Raw genomic sequence first — 8,023 nt, forward strand, 5'->3', positions numbered from 1 at the left:
TTGCCAAAAAGTAGAATTGCTTAACCAGTCTGTATTTACTAAAGCGATCTTCTGTATTTTGTTTTCATAGTGCGTTCTGCGCACCATGGGGAGACATGATCTTAACTCTCAATAAAAAATGGCCTATAAAAAATTGTCAGTCTGTTCTCTTATGTTACAGGTTGGTCAAAATCCAAATGCCTGAACACCCCATTCAGGTGTGGTAGGTAAAAGTACTGAGTATCTCAGCATGCTTGCTCTAGCACAGAAGTTCTTCTGGGAATCAGTCTGCATTGCTGATTAAGTGACAATGCGTGGTCTAAGGAGTGTTACACATCTCTGCCAACTGCTGTGTTTCCTGCTCAGCATGCAGAAGTGCCGTAGGTGAACAGGACAGAGATAAAAACACATTACCACTTAAAGCGTGCATGGGTGGGGGCAAGATTTTTCCTTATCTAGGCTGAACCTCTCTTGTTTCAACTTATTCCCATTGCCTTTCATCCTCCTGCCATGCACCACCTTGACAAATCTGTGTGGAAGGCTGCTGTTAGCATTCGAGAGGTGGAAGCAGCGACAGGTAACCTGTGAGGGACAGAGACCCTGTGCAAAGGTCCAGGGATGGGGTTAGGGAAGCCAAAGCCAAGCTATCTGTAGCTGGACCTGGCAAGGGCTTCCACAGGTACATCAGCTGCAAAAGGAAGATTAGGGAAAATGTGGGCCTGCTGCTAAACCAGGCAGGAGTCCTCATGACAAAGGACATGGAGAAGGCTGAGGTAGTCCATGCCTTCTTTGCCTTGGTGTCTCCCAGCCTTTGGGAATCGCAGGCCCCTGAGGCCAGTGGGAAAGGCTAGAGCAAGGAAGATCAACCTTTGGTTGAGAAGGATCAAGTTTAAGAAATGCTTAAAGAGATGGGACATATCCGTAACTGGCAAAGGAGCTGGCTGATGTTGTTGTGAAGCTGTTCTCAATTATCTTAGCGGTTATAGCAATGGACAGGATTCCTGAGGGCTGGAAGAAAGTAAATGTCCTTCCTATCTTCAAGAAGGACAAGAAGAATAGGGGGAACTACAAGACACTCTGTCTCACCTTGATCTCTGGGAAGGTGATGGAGCAAATAATCCTGGAAACCATTTCTAAACATGAACAAGAAGGTGATTAGGAGTAGCCAGAATGGATTTATGCAGTAGAAAGGATGCCTGACAACCTGATAGCCTTCTACAATTAGGTGACTGGCTCGGTGGATGAGGGGATGTTGCTTATCTTGGCTTTAGCAAGGCTTTTAACACTGTCCCCCATAACATCCCCCCAAACTGATGAATTATAGACCATGTAAGTAGATGGTGAGTGGGTGTGTCAAGAACTGGCTGAACTGCTGTGCTCAAAAGGTTGTGATCAGTAGCATGAAGCCTAGCTGGAGGCCAGTTGTTACTGGTATACCCTATCAATACTCGATCTTACACTGTTTAAAAACCTTCATTAATGACCTGGGTCATGGGGCAGAGTGCACAATCAGCCAGCTTGCAGAAGATAGGAGGAGTTGTTTATACACCAGAGGGCTGTGCTGCCGTTCAGAAGGACCTTGACAGACTGGAGGAATGGGCTGACAGGAACCTTATGGAGTTCAACAAGGGGAAACGTGGAATCTTGTACCTGGGGAAAAAATAACCCCAGGCACCAGTACAGGCTGGAGGCCAACTGGCTGGAAAGCACCTTGGCAGAAAAAGCCCTGGGGGTCCTGGTGGACGCGAAGTTGACCATGAGCCAGCAGTGCACCCTTGTGGCCTCAAAAACTAAAAGCTTCCTGGGCTGCATTAGGAAGAGTTGCCAGCAGGTGGAGGGAGGTGATCCTTCCCCTCCACTCTGTGCTGGTGAGACACATCTGGGTGCTGTGTCCAGTGTTGAGCTCCCCAGTACAAGAGAGATATGGACATACTGGAGGGTATACAGCAAGAGGCCAGGGAGATGATAATAGGATTGAAGACTGAAATAATGGGGAGAGGCTGAGAGCTGGGATTGTTTAGGCTGGAGAAGAAAAGGCTGGGGGGGATCTTGTCAAGGTGTATAAACACCTGACGGGGGCAGTAAAGAAGACAGGGCCAGACTCTTCTCTAGTGGTGCCCAGTGAAAGGACAAAAGACAATGGGTGCAAGCTGAAACATGGGGAATGCCATTTAAACGTAAGAAACAGGCTCATGGGTCTTCTCCACATTGTTCTTTTGGCTTTTTCTGAAAAGGTGTGTGAATATTTTTTTCCCCTTCGGTCATTAGGGATCCTTGATCTCTGTGGCTTTCCAAAGATCATGAAGACTGGCCTTGCAAGGACATCAGCCAGCTCTCTCAGCACATTGGATGCAGGCTGCTGGGCTCCATGAACTTCTATGGGTTGAGTTGTTGCAAGTAGTTCCTGACTTGACTCTCACCCACTGAACAAACTGGGTGACAAAATGATTTAACTGGCAGCAATGAAACGGAATTTGTGCAACAAAGCATCCATCTTCCCAGCGGAAGCACTGAGTAAAACCTCTCATTTTCAAATGTAGATTTTGTGACTTCTCCATTTATCAAAGTAGTGAGTCTATGCTGAGAGCTGTACAGTATTCTGCAAGAGAAAGTTTGACCAATTGCGCCCGTATAATTGTATCCATACAGATAACCTAACATAGCTATACTGATAGTGTTCCTCTTGGGGGTGCTTAATTCAGACTTAATGCAGGTTTTTAAATTTAGGTTGGACACTTTCCAAAACATCATGAACTAGTGTTTTTTAAAACTTCTCCGTGCCAAAGCAAAAATGTTCATATAAAGGGTCATATCAATGTAATCATATTGACTTAAGTTCTCACATTCTAGTTTTCCTGTTTATGTAAATCCTTATACGTCTCTGGTGAAGTTAGCATACTAATTGCTGTTCTCTGACACTTAACACCGATGGAGGCACTCTCTTTCCTCATCGAGTTGTTCAGTATCTGCTTTCTTTGTCTCGTTGACTTCTGTTGGTGCATGTTTATAACCACAAAATGCTGTTACCTCCATTATTCAGTGATACTTGCAAGTAGGGTTCAGGGTTTTTGACACTCGTAGAAATGACTCATCAAAAGAACAGGCCGGTGCTGCTGTGGCACTGTTGTTCCCCTGATGTGGTCACGATAGATCAGTCTTAGAATAAATGAGACTGAACTGAGACTTAACAGGATGTGTGTAAAGTTTTGTTTTTCAGCCAGCCTTTTTCTTCATTAAAATACTGTTCTGGAGCTACTGCTGTAACTAGTACTTCAGAAGTTAGTGTCTCTTGACTTATTCCAAAGTTTTGTGGGCAGATTGATAGTTGAACACTCAAATACTTTAATGAGGTGGACAACTATATTGTAATTTCATGGGCAAGCTAAGGAAAAAGAATAATAGCCAAAAAAGAAAACCCCAGGTAAGAGTAACAAAACTAGGCTAGTGGCCAGGAGCAGGCTTCAGATCTCAACTTGCAGACATGGGCTGTGCCATAAGCCTATACTTTTTCCTGAAGTGCAGCCTTCACATTGTTGTGTCCAAGCAAGATGATCTAGTCAGGCAATATAATAAGAAATATAATTATGCCCCTAAATCAGCCTATCTGAGTGCTAAAAGAGTCTCAAATTCCCTGAAATGGGGCTCTGCAGAGAATTAGTAGAGGCAGAGAGAGGTAGGAAAGAGGAGGGAGGCCTCAGGCTTTTGGGGTATGCAGATAATGGCCAACAGCTGTCAATTTTTGCAAGATGAATAAAAAAGATGAGATCAGGATTAGGAAAGAGGGGACTGACATGGGCAGAGGTATTCCCTTGTCCACTCCCAGCAGTGAATTTCAGCTCTAGCTTTTCTGTTTGTGGTGTGAGACTGATGGAGGTGTCTTGTATTAAATGGGGAGGAAAGAGAGGAGTTTGGCTTCTGTGGCTCATGACAAACCACCTAGCAGCTGAATTAGTAAATACATCTTTACCAAATATCTACCAATGGAGGGCAATTTGGGATGGGGTATTTTCTCCTGCACATCACCTTTGCTTCTGGAGAGATCCATGATGTGCCCTAAACATAGCCAAGATCAGGACTATGGAGAGTCATGAGTCTTAGTCCCCAGGTGTTGAAAAGGTGTTTACTACAGTGCTTGGAAGCTGGAGCATCAGCAGTAAACACTCTTCACTTTGCATGCTTGGGAGCCCAGGGCCCAGCAGCTGTAGTTTGATGAGGTGATGTGAGTCATCTGAATGAGGAACCACATACACTCCTAGGTCAGAGGCTGAGCCAGGGAGAAGAGGGCCTTCCCCTGCAGGCAGCTGCCTGCTTCTCCTGGCAGCAGGGGGGAGGGGTGTCTCCTAACATGCTGCCCACCCTAGGAGGTCACAGTGAGGATAAGTTAATCTATCTTGTTTTTTAAAAGTACTGTATTATTGTCCTACTTGTGTTCTACATGGCTCTTTTCTGTGACCTGAGATTCCTTCTTTTCCCCTACCTACACTTATGTCCTGGTCCAAAAGGTGTCACGTTTACAGCCCAGTGGTGAAGCGGTTGTGGAAAATGTGAGGAAGGCGGATCTTGTTATTTCTCTGAGCTGCAGACAGGAGATCCAACACAGGGGTAGGTGAAGATAGATGCAATGCTTGGCTATTAGTTACAGGTGCTGCTTCTCACTGCAGAGATGCTGTCCTTACTGGGGTTTGACTGTGGGCTTTGTTCAGGATATCAGCCGTAGGGATTGTACTTTAAACGTGTTTCACCCTTGGTGCGTTGAAAGTGGGAGTTTAAATGTTCTCGTACAGGAAAGGATGTGGGTCTCTGACAGGACATGGATAAAGCGTCTCCTGCATAAAAGGACTTTCAGGACAACGTAACATTTATTCCAAGCTTCTTACTGCTGAGAAAGGTACATTATCTCAAGAAGAAAGAAAGACGCTACTAACAAGAGCCAGAAGGACACGGCCTGTTGGTTTGCTTTATGACTGCTGGGAAGTGATGGCATCTACTTCTGAATGCGGGTTTAAAAGGTTGGTAACTTTCACTCTCTCTGCTCCCCCTCTCCTTTAAAAGCGTGCCTTCAAAAAAATCAAGTCAAAGAGGAAATCCTTGTATCATGCTATACTGTTGTAGGTCTGACCCTTCAAACCGTAAGGGAACTGTTAACTTGTTCTTGATCTCTACTTGAGTTTTCTTCCTCTATTATAAAAATAATTCTTAGTACTGGTTGTTTTAAGCTGATTTGATTGTCATACAGCCGGCTTATCAATCGCTCATTGCCTATGCTCTCTGTTGCTGGTGTTGACCTTAGAAAGATATATTCACATGCTTATGACTAAAAGGTTTACTCTATGTTATATTTTAGCTAACAGGTTCTTAATAACTGTAATATGGGCTCTCTCCCCTCCAAATCAGAAAAGAAAAAAAAAAAACACAACCCACAAAATAAGCCAATCTTGTAAGGTTGTAAAAATATTCCTTAATGCATATTAAAATGGATCGTGCCTTGTTTGAAAAAGTCTGAAATGAAACAAGGAGGAAAGTAGTAGACTGTTATAAGTTCTAATAGAAAATAAGCGTTTTGAAACCTCAGGATTTCAAGTTATCCCATGCTGTTCAGCAGAAGAAAAACATTTCAGTTTGGGAAGGGTGCAATTTCCTACTAAAGGATTCCTCTTTAGGAGGGGTGTAAAGCTTTAATGGTGCTTTGCTTAGGCTATGTAGCTGGAGCTGTTCTGTAATAAATAAGCTTAAAACTCCTCTTAAGAACAACATAATTCATCCATACAAGAGTCCTGGAGCAGGCCTTTCCCTTAACTAAGTTATAGCTTTGACAACATGGCTGTGACTCAAAAGGACAAAGCCCAGAAGCACAAGCAAATATTTACGGCAACAAGGTAGGAATATGAGGGGCGATATCCTGTGTTATTTTGTGCCCGGATCACAGTGGAGTTTTATAATGAAATACCTCTCCCTTCCTTGGGAACAATCGGGTGGATTCAGAAGCTCTGGGAGAAGAGCAGTATTAAGCAGACTTGGTAAATGGATTGATCCTTGTGGCTTTCGATCTGTGCTTTGTAGATACCTAGTAGACTCTGGGGTCCTTCAAAGAGATCCATAAAAGGATAACCAAGAAAAGCAACCTCAGCTGTATAAACTTGTAAGGAAGGCCCTGTAATTCCTACCTTTCCAATGGGATTCACAACTTCTCTGGAACATATCTAGAAGTGGTAATTAGAAAAAGAAAAAAAAAAAAAAGAAACCACTAGACTAATCTAAAAGGACTTACCAGATCCCAGCACAAATACTGCTTAGTAGTTGTTGTGTATTTCTAGAAGCTTAAAAATTCTTCTCTCTTTTACACTCATCCCCCCTAAGGAGGCATCCACATAATGAAAGAGGATGTACTGTGTGATAACTCACTTAGAAATGTCCCAGTGTGGACTAAGTCGCTTCAGTTTTATTGCCACATCAAAAGGTCAGCGTGTTAGCTTGCATTAAAATCATAATTTCATTGTCTGCAGCAGGATTTTATTACACACTGGTTTCTGGGTGTGTTTTTTCTGCACTGCTGAAAAGTTATGGGAGAAGTTGCTGGTAGGGTGGAGAATGCTTACGGGACCTGGTGCATTTTCCACCACTGAGGCAAAACCACAAATACAGTGGCACGCGACCTGCATCAGCTCGTATCTAAAGGTGTGGAAAAATGAGCAGCATAGTCATTACAGTCTTTGTGCTGAGACCTATTCATGGCAGACCTGATCCATTTCATTTTTAGCTACTGTTCATATCACAGCATTTTCTTTTCATGATGTGCCATGGAATTTATTCCTGATGAACCAAAACCGTTTTGCTGCTTGGAGACTGGCTGCCACCAAGCCCTAATTTGATATCTGTGAGGGGTGGAGGTTTTTTAAGAAAAAAGATACTTTGTCTCTCCTCTCTTGCTAGCCCCTTCACGAACTTCCAGTTCTTTTTAACAAGTTGGCTATGGTAGGGTTTCAACTTTGGCAAATCAGTTAAAGGCCTGAGGTTAGCGTTAGGTCAAGTTTGCCCAAATTCAGGAAACGACCTTCTCTCTGTAGTCAGTGGAGTGGGAGATGCACTTCCAGACAGCAGGATGTGTCTTGCTGGCGGACTTGAGTGGAGATCAGCTAACAGAGCTACCTGCTGAAGGCTACGTCTACTTTAGGCATCCCAAACTATGACGAGTTGGATTTCTTGAAATGAGCTGGTGCAATATAGACAGTTGACAAAGGTTGTTTCTAAGTGCCAATGGGCTTGAACAGATGACAGTGGTCTGTGGTTTTTTTTACATCCCTTGTGAGCCACATGTAGCAGATTTTCTTCATGATAAGGACTGGAATGGGCATTTTGCAGAGCTGAGGAGGCTGGGTGGCCGCAACACCCATCTCGCGCGCCTGTTGTGCATGCTGCTTTACTTGAAGTTTGCAGGAATTGTTGTCCCCACTCTATCAGTTGCTGCAAGCACCCACAGTTGAGACATGGCCCTTGCTGCCTGGAACCTGTGACCTGTTAAACTGCTCTTAGCAACCCTACTGTAACATCTCTGCCTTTGGTGGGCTGTGCTGCCTTTTCTCCTGCCCTTTAAAATGGCAAAACTATGAGAAGGGAAGCACCAAAGCCTGGTTATCATGCTTAATTACTATAATACATATTTAGAGGCCAAAAATATGTTTATCTTCTAATAGCGTTACACTTGGGGGGGGGGAAGCAGAAGTGAAAAAAATTGTGATGAGGTGGATTTACTTGAAGGCAGCTGCTGTTTTGCAGCACGTGTGCTCTGTACTGCAAGAGAGGAGAGGGAAACTTATCAGTTGCTCCCCATCAGCAAAATGGCCACAGGTGCCCTGCGTTGAGGTGAGGGCCTGCCTCCACGCACAGCCTCTGCCCCGGGTGTTTTAAAGAAAAGTGTACGCTCAAAGCATTGCTAAGTACATGGTACTGTGGGGTTTGGTTGCTTTTGGGGCAGTGTGGAATTTTTTTTTTTTTTTTTTTTTTAGGATATTTGTTAAGAAAATGCCACTCAATCCTCAAGCGATGT

This window comes from Calonectris borealis, chromosome 2 (assembly GCF_964195595.1).
Source record: "Calonectris borealis chromosome 2, bCalBor7.hap1.2, whole genome shotgun sequence".
In the NCBI taxonomy this organism is placed as follows: Eukaryota; Metazoa; Chordata; class Aves; order Procellariiformes; family Procellariidae; genus Calonectris; species Calonectris borealis.